General features: G+C 39.5%; 2 protein-coding genes across 2 annotated transcripts in view; one reads left to right on the top strand and one right to left on the bottom strand.

The window, feature by feature from the left end:
* LOC125229619 (methionine synthase reductase) overlaps positions 1-15903 on the top strand; it is a 309939-nt gene that overhangs the window by 153711 nt on the left and 140325 nt on the right. The window lies entirely within an intron of this gene.
* Positions 1-15903, bottom strand: part of LOC125229828 — a 184220-nt gene that overhangs the window by 143702 nt on the left and 24615 nt on the right. The gene's annotated exons all lie outside the window — the stretch shown is intronic.

Genomic DNA, 15903 nt, shown 5'->3' with positions numbered 1-15903 from the left:
ATATGACAAATAGCCCGCATTATTCGACCTAAGTGTCAATACCTATGTTATAGTAAGTACCTACATTTGCCGACCGAGCCGATGTAACAATAGTTGACGCTGCGTGACCATCGAAACGCTGGCTGACTCTGTCACGCCAATACGAAAAATGAAAGAGAGAGCTAGCTACGATACGCTACGGAGCGTAAGCGACTGTGACGTTAGCTTTACCCTGGCCCCGTAGCCCAATGGCATTTATGCGACGCGAAACGCCATCGAAACGCCGCAGAAATGTAGTAAAGTAAAGTAAAGTAAAGTAAATATTTATTGCGAACCATGGTATGTACAATTGGTGTTACAATATATATAAAAAGAATCACATGGACCCCGGTGGGGTGTAGCAAAGTCCTTATAACTAGGGTTTACAATATAGAGCTTAACTAGGTACCTAGTCTGGCTCTGTCGCGCCAATACGCAAGAGCGATAGAGATAGACAGCTACGAAAGAGCTATAATTATACTATCGTGAGCGTTTCGTGAGCGTCCGTGCATTTGGCTAAGCAAACTGAGCGGAATGTCAATTACCTGCTCTGTAAGCTTCTAGCTATATTTCATTCGGAAAGTATGTACATACCTAATTAAGTATTAGGTTTCAGATGGTTTCAGTAAACTAGTTTTCAATAAACGATAACATATCTACCTATTAATATTCTCAAGCATAACAACTGCTTCACATCTCTGCATGTTTTGAACACCGTTTTGCTAGTTGGTTCGTGGCAGGCACACAAGTTTTGAAGCCGAACGCTAAATTAGGTTAACCAGACATGAACAGAAATTTAACTAGCAATTAATTTCTCAACTTTGTCTAAAACTAACTTATCTAAAATTGATACCAATGTTTAATATTTAGGTATCTAAAATTTATACCATAGTATTTTTTAACCGACTTCAAAAAAGGAGGAGGTTCTCAATTCGACTGAATGTTTTTTTTTTTATTATTTTTTTTATTTTTTTTTTGTATGTATGTTACTCGATATCTCCGAGAATCGTGGACCGATTTTTAAAATTTTTTTTTTGATCGAACCGGTATAACCCCGAGATGGTCCCATTGGCACCAAGTCAGGGTCTGATGATGGGATCCTGGAGAAATCGAGGGAACTCTTCAAATGTTATAGGCACATGTAATGTTTTTAGTCTATCTTTCAAAGGTACACCAGTATTTACGTCTGATGGTAATAATTTTATGTGGCTGAGCTGATGATGGAAGGTCAACTCCTCAATGGTTAGGAGTTTAAGGATAATTCTTTCACTACTGTACATGTATTCGGACAGATACATATAATATCACTAGGAACCACTAAAAATCAACTGAGCTGATGATGGAAGGTCAACTCCTCAATGGTTAGGAGTTAAAGGATAATTCTTTCACTACTGTACATGTATTCGGACTGATACATATAATATCACTAGGAACCACTAAAAATCAACAAATAAATAAACTTTTTAACAAAAAATAAAACCGCCTTTAAAAATAAGCGCGTTACAAAACACGGAGAAACTAAAAAGCCAAAAATAATAAACCTTTCAATTCAGATTTCTTATCGTATTGCAATAAGCTAAACATCCAAATTATAAACAAATCAATTATTTTTAACCGACTTCAAAAAAGGAGGAGGTTCTCAATTCGACTGAATGTTTTTTTTTTTTTTTTTTTTTTTTATTTTTTTTTGTATGTATGTTACTCGATATCTCCGAGAATCGTGGACCGATTTTCAAAATTTTTTTTTTGATCGAACCGGTATAACCCCGAGATGGTCCCATTGGCACCAAGTCAGGGTCTGATGATGGGATCCTGGAGAAATCGAGGGAACTCTTCAAATGTTATAGGCACATGTAATGTTTTTAGTCTATCTTTCAAAGGTACACCAGTATTTACGTCTGATGGTAATAATTTTATGTGGCTGAGCTGATGATGGAAGGTCAACTCCTCAATGGTTAGGAGTTTAAGGATAATTCTTTCACTACTGTACATGTATTCGGACAGATACATATAATATCACTAGGAACCACTAAAAATCAACTGAGCTGATGATGGAAGGTCAACTCCTCAATGGTTAGGAGTTAAAGGATAATTCTTTCACTACTGTACATGTATTCGGACTGATACATATAATATCACTAGGAACCACTAAAAATCAACAAATAAATAAACTTTTTAACAAAAAATAAAACCGCCTTCAAAAATAAGCGCGTTACAAAACACGGAGAAACTAAAAAGCCAAAAATAATAAACCTTTCAATTCAGATTTCTTATCGTATTGCAATAAGCTAAACATCCAAATTATAAACAAATCAATTATTTTTGGAGTCGGTACCAACCTGTGTATGGTTGGGTGGGGCAAACAGGCAATAGCAAGGCGACGAACAGGTCTGGTACCGACTACAAAAATAATTGATTTGCTTATAATTTGGATGTTTAGCTTATTGCAATACGATAAGAAATCTGAATTGAAAGGTTTATTATTTTTGGCTTTTTAGTTTCTCCGTGTTTTGTAACGCGCTTATTTTTGAAGGCGGTTTTATTTTTTTAATTAAAGGAAAAATGGAAAAATTCACACAACCGGCAGGTCACGAACCTGTTCTCTGGCTTTGCCGGGGGCGCCGGGGCCATCGCGCTTCCAACTGCGCCACGGAGGCCTGCTGATTGTGTGCGAATTTATCCATGCCTTCCCTCAATCCTCAGAGGTCTCAGGTTCGAGTCCTGCCGGAGGTGTGAATTTTTTCCATTTTTCCTTTAATTTAAAAATATGTAATATCGCTCGCAGACGTTTCTGCATGATAAAAACAAATTCATACCAAAATACTAAAGAAATAGTAAGTACTAACTAATAATAATAACGTCACTACTTTTAAAAAATCTCGTATCTCACGCTGCTCCACAAAGTTAAAACGCAGTAAGTCTATATGCATTCCATACATACTTACTACAATTTTATTTTCATTGACAGACGAAGATACAAGTTTTTTTTAAAGTAGTGACGATAAGTCCAAGGGTAAGTCGACCGCGCGCCTGGCACGGCTCCGAGCAAATCAATTAAGGATAGTACAGAGATCCTGATGTTTGATATGGCTTGTAAAAATGTAAATGGCAAACAGAGGTACATACAAATAAATTCGAATAACGCCGTTTTTAATATTTTTATTTTGTTGACATTTTTTTCCTTATATTTAGATAACATGTCACTTTTTTCAAGAGCCTTTTCGACAGAACAATAAAAACACGATTTATTCAGTACATACGTACGTTTTCATTTTCGCCATTCTAAATTTTGTTTTTCACTTTGCTGCAAGAGACCTTGTACAGAAATCTAAGATGATCATATTATTTACTCACCGACTCTGGATCCAGAGGCCTCTAATTTTAGTATCACCTTGACAGTATTTTCCACATTTATTTTTAAGTTTTAACACTTTGCCAAACAAACCGAGGCTTCTTAAAACTCGTGAAGCTAATTAGAAATTATTAATATTGTAATACAAAGTACAGTCACCGGCATAACTGTACCTTGTCATATTAACGTCTTATTTGAAATGTCATACGAAATTGTCAAACGATTAAAATCGACAAGGTACAGAAATCATCACTTCTTTATGCCGGTGACTGTACAAACTGCATGTGCAAAATCCATACTAATATTATAAATGGGAAAGTGTGTGTGTCTGTTTGTTTGTCCGTCTTTCACGGCAAAACGGAGCAACGAATTGACGTGATTTTTTAAGTGGAGATAGTTGAAGGGATGGAGAGTGACATAGGCTACTTTTAGTCTCTTTCTAACGCGGGCGAAGCCGCGGACAAAAGCTAGTATTTCATAAAACAATCACAAAGTTCCGCCTACATTAGCATTGTTTTTCCATCAATCTCAAAGTTTCGCAAATCAAAACACATCCAATAGGCATGTGTTTTGATTCACTCCGCGATTCTATCGCCGTGCTACAAGTACATGCCGGCGGCCGCGAGTTCGCGGCCTAATCAGGTGGCGCGCGTTCTCACGGAACGCACGGTCGCACTTTCCATTGTTATTTTACGTCGCGAGTTTTTTAAGGTTCATAAGCGATGTCCGCGTGTGGAATGGCTAACAATGCTAAGTTAAATAGACATGAATAAAATATGTACCATATTTAGGACATTCTTATACAGATCTACTATTGATTAAGTCCCACGGAAAAGTTCAATAAGGCTTGTCATGTTGGAACTTAAACCTTTACTGTATATATACCTCAAGAATTGTATAAAATTTTATCTGAGTAATTAAATCGTTTTAATCCATAGGCAACCCTATCATCCGACGCTGCGCACGTGCGGCTGGTTTCTTTGTAAAAATTATGTAGGCATTTTAAAAGGCGGCATTTCGTGAACATCGAAGCAGTGGGCCTTCTGTACTTGTACTATTATATATTCTGTGGTAGAAGTAGTTTCTCCAATTTCGAGCTCAGCTTTAAATATTCCATGGCAACCCCAGGAACCGAACTTTATTAATTCGAAAGCATATAGAAGCGGCAGTAAAAATTCATAGAATGAATTTTAAAAATTCATCGCAGGCATTGTTAGCGGGCGATTTGTCGACGTACAGAGTTACAGACAATGCCTGCGGAGGCAATTATAAATCGATTAGACGGCCTGGAAATGATTAACTTACTCAATTAGCTTTTAGGCTTTAAAAATAGTTTTAAAACGGAATATACTAATGTTAATCGTATTTTGATAAAGTAAAGTTGCATACATACATACAATCACGACTGTATCCCATAAAGGGTTAGGCAGAGCACATGAAACTACTCCTGAGTTGGAGTTTCAGTGCCACTCTTGGCAAATAAGAGGTTGAAGTTAAAAGAAATTGTGACATTGCAGTGACAGGTTGCCAGCCTCTCGGCTACCCCACAATTTAACCCATATATCCCACAGTCGACTTTTGCTACAGCCACGGGAAGAAAAAAGAAAGTAAAACTGTTTGTAGATATTACACTATTATTAAACAAAGCGTTTTTCGTGCGTGGTTTAGCATATCGTAGTTATCCCTACCGCTATTCCGTATTAGTGTGTAACTAAATCTCCGCTCACCTTACTTATTTACTTACTTACTTGACTAACCAACAGTATAGCTAACCCCCCTTTAAATATATCCCGTAAATTTGGCCTTGTGATCGTCCAGTGTGAGTATGTAGAACCCTTCGATGTGAACCGCGATAACCCAGATCCTGTAATGAGTATCAGCTGTATTTTTGACTAATATTTAAAATTTTATTTATTTATATTTTAAAGAAGAATAAAGGTTATTGTAGCATAATAATATAGTGTTATAGAAGAGTATTTTATCAGATTTAGGCCTAGAAAGTTATATGTGAGAAAATTAATAACGTGATGAAGAAATTTTAGAATAAAAGTTAGTGAGTGAAACATACATGCAATAAATATTAAAAAATATTTTGGTAATCATCGGCTACGCCTTATTAGTGGATTCGAGTTGCAGGACTGCCTTGCGTTGCCGTCTGAATCCCCTAACCTGATCAAACCACTTTATCAGGCATCCTAAGCAAGTAAGCCTGAAGGGCTATCTATCTACGAACTAACCCCCTTTTATTTTGTTTTGTTTCTTTTCCCTAGCTAATCCCCCTTTTCCCCAATACTGTTAATAGACCATAACTTCTCGATCCTTCTAATGTATCATCAAGGCTCCGAGTAGTTGCTACCACTGAGAACGAAGTAAGTAAGTCTAGTAACTCCTTGAAGCTTTTGACTTGTCATCAGTGGACGGCGCTCGCATGCCACTGGGCCCTATAACAAACCTATGCTTTTATTCCAAAGAATAGTTTGTTTCCCTAACCAACTTGATAGAATTTACCTTGAAAACTAGTTAGCAACACTCACTGGCTCGATGCTACATGAAGAATCAGAAATTGCTACCACAATTATTAATTTCACTCAGATAAATTAAGTAATAAGAGATTTTATAAATTACCAGTTTTACCACATATTTTAAGATAGTAAACACCACATTTAAAGTCCATTTAAACCATATAAATAGTAATAGTTAAATTATTTCTCCACAATACACGTTGACCAATTATATTTAAAAGTGACATCCTGCGATTCAGGCATAGCCTTGTGCAGGTGTTACAGGCAACATCTACATTTTAAATAAGTATTTAGCAGTGTTTAACTATAAGTAATACCTACTGTAACATATGTCTAATCATAAGTTTCACTGTATCAATAAACTATTTTCATTTTCATTTTAAGACCAATCATAAAAGAACTCTACTTTCATAGAAATAGTGTGTGACTCTACCCTACTCCTATTGTTTTTCCTATTCTAGCATATCTGAAACACAGACCGTCACTTACCATAGATCTTGTGTTCAAAATATGCACAAGTGTATCCCTACCATAAGCTGTACAGTTCAGCCAGCGAAGCTGAGATAGGCAACCTATAGGCTTGAGTTCTGATCCCCCCCTCTGCTCTTGCCCGCAGGCTAGGGTAGCAGAGAGTAGATCGCCCTATCCGTGTATATATCCAGTATTCTAGGACACACCAGTACCAGCCACATGAGAGACCCAGCTGCGATCAACTTTACTTAGATGTGGATCGATCACAACCGAAATCCCCAGCGACCAACGCCAGCATGGACTAGAGCACCGAGTAAATAATTATAAATATATATAGGACCCCAGCCTCAAATACTGCCGACTTCAGTGAGGAAGGATTACTCCTAATGTCTTTCGTCAATCGTGAAAGTCCTCACTTCCATCTAACAGTTGGACTCTTTGAGACCGGTGAGAAAATACGCTTTTGTAAGTAAATAAAAGCGCCCAAGCCCTCCACTTGGAACAAAAAGACCCCTAAACGCCTCTTATTTGACACCGTAAGGGAAGAAGCGCCTAGCCGGACAACAGTCTGTCACAAACAATGATCTGGCTTATAACTTTCACAAAATAACCCCATAGAAAATTACTAAATTCAATTTTACTGACCAACTAAACAAACGAGTGAAGTTTCCTTTACGTGCTATAATCTAAGCTTAGTTTTGCAAGAATTACTCCCTACAAAACCAAACACAGACTTATCTCCAAGCACCAGCCATACATCGACCCAGTCTTTGTATTGCTTGACGGCACTCAAGAAACAAAGCACAGAAAACTTCACTATACACATCAATTTAAATGTAACACTACACTATAAATAGAACACTAAAATAACCCCACAACTGACAGTAAAGCAATTCCACCATAGGTCTAAGTTCAACTGTACGACGATATTGTCCCCGCACAATCAAACAAAGACACAATTTCAAAGTTTACAATCACTTAGAATAATTTCCAAGTAAAAACAAACAGAGACATAATAGCAGAACAACTTCACTCACCAGTATAACACACGAAAGCCAGAGACACGTTACTGTTAGTCTTGTAGATATTTTAAGAATGACGCGCGTCGGCTCGCTCCGACCCTTTTATAGCCTTTAATCCAGACATAATACGGACTGCAGACGTTTTGCAGACAAACCGCAGACTGCAGACATAATGCAGACGTTTTACAGACATAGCGCGGACTGCAGACGTTTTGCAGACACAATGCAGATGTTTTACAGACATAATGCGGACTGCAGACGTTTTGCAGACACAATGCAGATGTTTTACAGACATAATGCGGACTGCAGACGTTTTGCAGACACAATGCAGATGTTTTACAGACATAATGCGGACTGCAGACGTACCGCAGACACAATATCGACAGAAAGCCATTAACTTGCGCACATAAGAAAAAGATCATAACTGTTTTGTTTACTAAGCCGTATGCCTTAGGCATTATTGTCCAAGACAGCTCAGCACGTACGTTTTTGCTTCTCAATAGTAACATCTGCATGACTGCACGTGTTCCAAAGTGATATAGGAATAATTTTATTGATACCTAGTTAAGCGACGAAGAGTTATGTATTGCGGTTAGTATAGGTATGCAGATATTTTTTTGTTAAAGGGTTTTAATTAGATTTGTAGATCAAATACGCAGTAAAATATCATTTTTGTTTCTAAATGCTACATTAAACACATCCAGAAAGTATAATACTAATCATTATGAACTTTTATGACCTGTGATTGAAATCAAGACATAATATCGGAACGTTACGCAGCTGAAAACTGTCAGTGTCAGTATTCCGTCCATGTGAACGTAGTTTGTTGATAAATACGTTTTTCCAACCTGTTTTGCATCAAATAATAGTGAATTTTATGAGTGAAGACGTGACTATACATGTGATTAAACATCACAGATATTATTTGTTAAAATATCCAATGAAATCCCAAAGAAAATATGCACCAAATAGTTGGTCAAGGAAAAGTTGATTCGCCGTAAGTTTTATATGTAATAACAAGTCAATTTCCTCGTCATAGACGCTTGTTCTGTTACAAGTGCGACAGAAAGACATGGACACGCGACAAGCTACGGATTCTACGGAGTGTGTAAATGGACGAAACTGTCAATTATTCGCGTAAAAGATATGTAGTAGTAGTGTGTATCAGTGGCGGACCGTCGATACAACTCGATTCCCAACGGATTCCCCAAAATTCTCTAGTATCTGTAGAAGTTCATACCAAAACAGATTCCAAAAACCCCTCCGGCTTTACCAACGAAAATTTTCACGCCCCGCCACTGGTGTGTATGTAGTAGGTAAGTACTGGGAAATTATATAACTCAACGTAATAAGGCTATAAGGACTGATTCATGCCTACTAGTATATTACACAAATTGAAGCCAATCCTAACCCTACCCAATCTACCCATAATGCTGCAATATGTAAGTACCATACACTTGACTCGAATCTTTACATACTTGACCTTGTGCCACTATTTATTTGCAACCGATTCGCATTTCGTGCCGTCTTGTGATAGTCGCCTATTAGACTGCATCGCAGTTTGTCATTGCAATTTAATAATAAAGACTGAAAACTTTTGCAAATTCGTACTACCTACTCGGTAAGAAATTTAGTTTTATCCCCTTATCATTCCTTCGGACTGCAGTGAAATTTCCTACAAAAGTTGTGATATTAAAGTACCTAGTCAAAATACTCACCTAACAACAGAGAGATTACAAGTATTACAACCCCTCCGACCGACTATGACCACTTCCTAATTTGTCTCTTTCCAAACATGTTCACTTCCTAACCTGTCTTTCTTGACATGTCCACTTCTAAACTTGACTATTTCCTGACATGTCCACTTCTTAATGTCTTAACTTTGTATCATGTTTAAAAAGACGGAAACACATACCGGGTATTGGGTGTTGGTTTTTCAAACATTTGCTGGGTTCACAAAATCAAATACTTATAGAAGACTATTAGCATTTGCCCGCGGCTTCGCTCGCGTTAGAAAGAGACAAAAGTAGCCTATGTCACTCTCCATGCCTTCAAATATCTTCACTAAAAAATCACGACAATTCGTCTCTCCGTTTTGCCGTGAAAGGCAGACAAACAAACAGACACACACACTTTCCCGTTTATAATATTAGTATGGATTTATCATCATTTTAGAAATATAAGGAGGATTTCAGGATGCCTGAGGGTAAAAGCTACGAGTTCATTCTTGTTTAACAACGAAAAAAGGGTCAGTTTCCATCAGAAAATATGTAAGTATATTTTACACGTTTCTCCGAAATGTCCCTTAGTCGCTAGAGTGTCTTTATTATTTACATGTCTTTTATCGTAGTTTGCTTTCTGAGTCGAAACAATTGGGCTGTTGAATAATATATATTCCAAATCGATTTTCGAGGTTCGTGTGAGGATTTAAAAAGTTATTTTTATATTTGATGACCATTCTTTAGGCTTCGATTGTTGTTGAATAAAGATAAATTTGACAAAAAAATGAGGATACTTAAGACGAGCGGAGACACCACGTCTTAGGTACAGTTGAGTCCATAAATATGTGTAAATTTTTTATCTTATTGCATAGAGTTAAAAGGTAAAGAAATGTACACATATTTATGAACTCGACTGTACATTTACGTCCAATTAAAGGATTCAACTTGCTTTTATACCTATTGGCATTATTGAGGCACGGAAAATATTGTATAATCAATATTAAAGTAAAAGTGCTTTAGTAATTAATGGTCATACTTACTTTGTGAACTACGATACGTATACAACTACATACCTATACCAAATAAATAGCAAAACTATGACATGCCTACATGCTAAATATAGATGTACCTAGGTATTCCATGCAACCAAATTCCCCAGGCTTCCATTACCGCCATTGCCGTATGCTTAAATTAGCCTGAACACGTGCATAGTAATATGTTACCGGCCAAATTTGCCTTCAGGGTAAAGTGCCCTGTAACGGATCGCTCCCAGGTGTCAGTCCAGCAGCTGAGCCTTCGATGCTTAACCAGCAGTTATTTTAACATACAAACTATAGATATAATAGCTGTTGTTGTATATTTAATGCGGGAATAATAGCCGGGGAATATTATACCAGACACATAGTTCGGTCTCAGATCGCTCCGGCAGTCAACCAGCTATGTTACCTTATAACAAATAGCGTATGCAAGAAAATGTCTTCATTTAATTTAAATGTTCGTAAAGAGAGAGAGTAAAATGTTCACAGATTAAATATATTTCAACGGGGTAATGCCGCGAGCGTTATGGGCACTTTTGCACCGGCAAGGAGTGCGGAGCAGTATTGACTGATTACTTTTTGTAATTATTTCTAGTTAAGGTGCTTTTTTTAACACGCTTTTATTAGGTCGTCGTGTATGTAACTAACTATGTAATGGAATCTGCGGAGGCTAATTTAACCATCTTCCAAGGATCGTAGCGTAATGAAAATTGGCAGCTATATGTAGTTCCGATGACAATACAATAATATGGTACTGTTGAGCTGATCTGATGATGGAGTCGGAAGATATGAACTGGAACTACATGATGGAACATCGTATCATAGCCGTTTTGGGTTTCTTAGAAAAGTCTTGTAATGAACTTTAACTACAATTAGGTTTCAAGGTCTGATGATGAAGCCGAAAGATATGAACTGGAACTACATGATGGAACATCGTATCATAGCTGTTTTTGGGCTTCTTGGGACAGTCTTGTAATGAACTTTGACTACAATTAGGTTTCAAGGTCTGATGATGGAGCCGGAAGATATGAGCTGGAACTACATGATGGAACATCGTGTCATAGCTGTTTTTGGGCTTCTTAGAAAAGTCTTGTAATGAACTTTGACTACGATTAGGTTTCAAGGTCTGATGATGGAGCCGGAAGATATGAACTGGAACTACATGATGGAACATCGTATCATAGCTGTTTTTGGGCTTCTTAGAAAAGTCTTGTAATGAACTTTGACTACGATTAGGTTTCAAGGTCTGATGATGGAGCCGGAAGATATGAACTGGAACTACATGATGGAACATCGTATCATAGCTGTTTTTGGGCTTCTTAGAAAAGTCTTGTAATGAACTATGACTACGATTAGGTTTCAAGGCCTGATGATGGTGCCGGAAGATAAGAACAGAAAAAAGGGGGGGTCTCGAGGGGGGAAGCATGAAAGAAAGATCAACGTAGTATTTAAAAAAAGTTGGGTTAGCGTTTTTTTGTGACCTTTCAGAGCAAACAAAGGGGGGCTCGGGGGGCGAACCCGCATAAAAGAAAGATAAACGTTGTATTTAAAATAAGTTGGCTTAAGGTTTTCTTGTGATCCTTAAGAGCAAAGAAAAGGGGGGCTCGGGGGGCGAAGCCCCCCGCATGAAAGAAAGATCAACGTAGTATTTAAGATCAGTTGGGTAAGCGTTTTCTTGTGACCTTTAAGAGCAAATTAACAAAGGGGGGCTCGGGGGGCGAAGCCCCCCGCATAAAAGAAAGACCAACGTTGTATTTAAAATAAGTTGGGTTAAGGTTTTCTTGTGACCTTTAAGAGCAAACAAAGGGGGGCTCGGGGGGCGAAGCCCCCGCATGAAAGAAGGATCAACGTAGTATTTAAGATAAGTTGGGTTAGCGTTTTCTTGTGACCTTTAAGAGCAAACAAAGGGGGGCTCGGGGGGCGAAGCCCCCCGCATAAAAGAAAGATTAACGTAGTATTTAAAATAAGTTGGGATAGCGTTTTCTTGTGACCTTTCAGAGCAAACAAAGGGGAGCTCGGGGGGCGAAGCCCCCCGCATAAAAGAAAGATAAACGTTGTATTTAAAATAAGTTGGGTTAAGGTTTTCTTGTGATCCTTAAGAGCAAAGAAAAGGGGGGCTCGGGGGGCGAAGCGCCGCATGAAAGAAACGTAGCATTTAGAATAAGTTGGGTTAGCGTTTTCTTGTGACCTTTAAGAGCAAACAAAGGGGGGCTTGAAAGAAACGTAGCATTTAGAATAAGTTGGGTTAGCGTTTTCTTGTGACCTTTAAGAGCAAACAAAGGGGGGCTCGGGGGGCGAAGCCCCCGCATGAAAGAAAGATCAACGTAGTATTTAAGATCAGTTGGGTTAGCGTTTTCTTGTGACCTTTAAAAGCAAACAAAGGGGGGCTCGGGGGGCGAAGCCCCCGCATAAAAGAAAGATCAACGTTGTATTTAAAATAAGTTGGGTTAAGGTTTTCTTGTGACCTTTAAGAGCAAACAAAGGGGGGCTCGGGGGGCGAAGCCCCCGCATGAATAAAAAGATCAACGTAGTATTTAAGATAAGTTGGGTTAGCGTTTTCTTGTGACTTTTAAGAGCAAACAAAGGGGGGCTCGGAGGGCGAAGCCCACCTGCATAAAAGAAAGATTAACGTAGTATTTAAAATAAGTTGGGATAGCGTTTTCTTGTGACCTTTCAGAGCAAACAAAGGGGGGCTCGGGGGGCGAAGCCCCCGCATAAAAGAAAGATAAACGTTGTATTTAAAATAAGTTGGGTTAAGGTTTTCTTGTGATCCTTAAGAGCAAAGAAAAGGGGGGCTCGGGGGGCGAAGCGCCGCATGAAAGAAACGTAGCATTTAGAATAAGTTGGGTTAGCGTTTTCTTGTGACCTTTAAGAGCAAACAAAGGGGGGCTCGGGGGGCGAAGCCCCCGCATGAAAAAAAGATCAACGTAGTATTTAAGATCAGTTGGGTTAGCGTTTTCTTGTGACCTTTAAGAGCAAACAAAGGGGGTTCGGGGGCGAAGCCCCCGCATGAAAGAAAGATCAACGTAGTATTTAAGATCAGTTGGGTTAGCGTTTTCTTGTGACCTTTAAGAGCAAACAAAGGGGGCTCGGGGGGCGATGCCCCCCGCATAAAAGAAAGATTAACGTAGTATTTAAAATAAGTTGGGTTAGGATTTTCTTGTGACAGTTCAGAGCAAACAAAGGGGGGCTCGGGCGGCGAAGCCCCCCGCATAAAAGAAAGATCAACGTTGTATTTAAAATAAGTTGGGTTAAGGTTTTCTTGTGACCTTTAAGAGCAAACAAAGGGGGCTCGGGGGCGAAGCCCCCGCATGAAAGAAAGATCAACGTAGTATTTAAGATAAGTTGGGTTAGCGTTTTCTTGTGACCTTTAAGAGCAAACAAAGGGGGCTCGGGGGCGAAGCCCCCCGCATAAAAGAAAGATTAACTTAGTATTTAAAATAAGTTGGGATAGCGTTTTCTTTTGACCTTTCAGAGCAAACAAAGGGGGGCTCGGGGGGCGAGGCCCCCCGCATAAAAGAAAGATTAACGTAGTATTTAAAATAAGTTGGGTTAGCGTTTTCTTGTGACCTTTCAGAGCAAACAAAAAGGGGCTCGGGAGGCGAAGCCCCCCGCATGAAAGTAAGATCAACGTAGTATTTAAGATAAGTTGGGTTAGCGTTTTCTTGTGACCTTTAAGAGCAAGCAAAGTGGGGCTCGGGGGCTCGGGGGGCGAAGCCCCCCGCATAAAAGAAAGATCAACGTTGTATTTAAGATAAGTTGGGTTAGCGTTTTCTTGTGACCTTTAAGAGCAAACAAGGGGGGCTCGGGGGGCTAAGCCCCCCGCATAAAAGAAAGATCAACGTTGTATTTAAAATAAGTTGGGTTAAGGTTTTCTTGTGATCCTTAAGAGTAAAGAAAAGGGGGCCTCGGGGGGTGAAGCCCCCCGCATGAAAGAAAGATCAACGTAGTATTTAGAATAAGTTGGGTTAGCGTTTTCTTGTGACCTTTAAGAGCAAACAAAGGGGGCTCGGGGCGAAGCCCCCGCATAAAAGAAAGATCAACGTAGTATTTAAGATAAGTTGGATTAGCGTTTTCTTGTGACCTTTAAGAGTAAACAAAGGGGGCTCGGGGGCGAAGCCCCCGCACAAAAGAAAGATTAACGTAGTATTTAAAATAAGTTGGGTAAGCGTTTTCTTGTGACCTTTCAGAGCAAACAAAGGGGGGCTCGGTGGGCGAAGCCCCCCGCATAAAAGAAAGATCAACGTTGTATTTAAAATAAGTTGGGTTAGCGTTTTCTTGTGACCTTTAAGAGCAAACAAAGGGGGGCTCGGGGGGCGAAGCCCCCCGCATGAAAGAAAGATCAACGTAGTATTTAGAATAAATTGGTTTAGCGTTTTCTTGTGACCTTTAAGAGGCAAACAAAGGGGGGCTCGTGGGGCGAAGCCCCCCGCATGAAAGAAAGATCAACGTAGTATTTAAGATAAGTCTGGTTAGCGTTTTCTTGTGACCTTTAAGAGCAAACAAAGGGGGGCTCGGGGGGCGAAGCCCCCCGCATAAAAGAAAGATTAACGTAGTATTTAAAATAAGTTGGGATAGCGTTTTCTTGTGACCTTTCAGAGCAAACAAAGAGGGGCTCGGGGGGCAAAGCCCCCCGCATAAAAGAAAGATCAACGTTGTATTTAAAATAAGTTGGGTTAAGGTTTTCTTGTGATCCTTAAGAGTAAAGAAAAGGGGGCCTCGGGGGGCGAAGCCCCTCGCATGAAAGAAAGATCAACGAAGTATTTAGAATAAGTTGGGTTAGCGTTTTCTTGTGACCTTTAAGAGCAAGCAAAGGGGGCTCGGAAGGCGAAGCCCCCCGCATAAAAGAAAGATCAACGTTGTATTTAAGATAAGTTGGGTTAGCGTTTTCTTGTGAACTTTAAGAGCAAACAAAGGGGGGCTCGGGGGGCGAAGCCCCCGCATGAAAGAAAGATCAACGTAGTATTTAAGATAAGTTGGGTTAGCGTTTTCTTGTGACCTTTAAGAACAAACAAAGGGGGCTCGGGGCGAAGCCCCCCGCATAAAAGAAAGATTAACGTAGTATTTAAAATAAGTTGGGATAGCGTTTTCTTGTGACCTTTCAGAGCAAACAAAGGGGAGCTCGGGGGGCGAGGCCCCCCGCATAAAAGAAAGATCAACGTTGTATTTAAAATAAGTTGGGTTAAGGTTTTCTTGTGATCCTTAAGAGTAAAGAAAAGGGGGCCTCGGGGGGCGAAGCCCCTCGCATGAAAGAAAGATCAACGAAGTATTTAGAATAAGTTGGGTTAGCGTTTTCTTGTGACCTTTAAGAGCAAGCAAAGGGGGCTCGGAAGGCGAAGCCCCCCGCATAAAAGAAAGATCAACGTAGTATTTAAGATAAGTTGGGTTAGCGTTTTCTTGTGACCTTTAAGAGCAAACAAAGGGGGGCTCGGGGGGCGAAGCCCCCGCACAAAAGAAAGATTAACGTAGTATTTAAAATAAGTTGGGTAAGCGTTTTCTTGTGACCTTTCAGAGCAAACAAAGAGGGGCTCGGGGGGCGAAGCCCCCCGCATAAAAGAAGGATCAACGTTGTATTTAGAATAAATTGGTTTAGCGTTTTCTTCTGACCTTTAAGAGCAAACAAAGGGGGGCTCGGGGGGCGAAATATCAACGTTGTATTTAAAATAAGTTGGGTTAGCGTTTTCTTGTGACCTTTAAGAGCAAACAAAGGGGGGCTCGGGGGGCGACGCCCCCGCATAAAAGAAAGATCAACGTTGTATT

Source organism: Leguminivora glycinivorella, chromosome 9, assembly GCF_023078275.1.
Source record: "Leguminivora glycinivorella isolate SPB_JAAS2020 chromosome 9, LegGlyc_1.1, whole genome shotgun sequence".
In the NCBI taxonomy this organism is placed as follows: domain Eukaryota; kingdom Metazoa; phylum Arthropoda; class Insecta; order Lepidoptera; family Tortricidae; genus Leguminivora; species Leguminivora glycinivorella.
The sequence above is the reverse complement of the archived record's forward strand: the minus strand, read 5'-3'. Positions and strand labels throughout refer to the sequence as shown.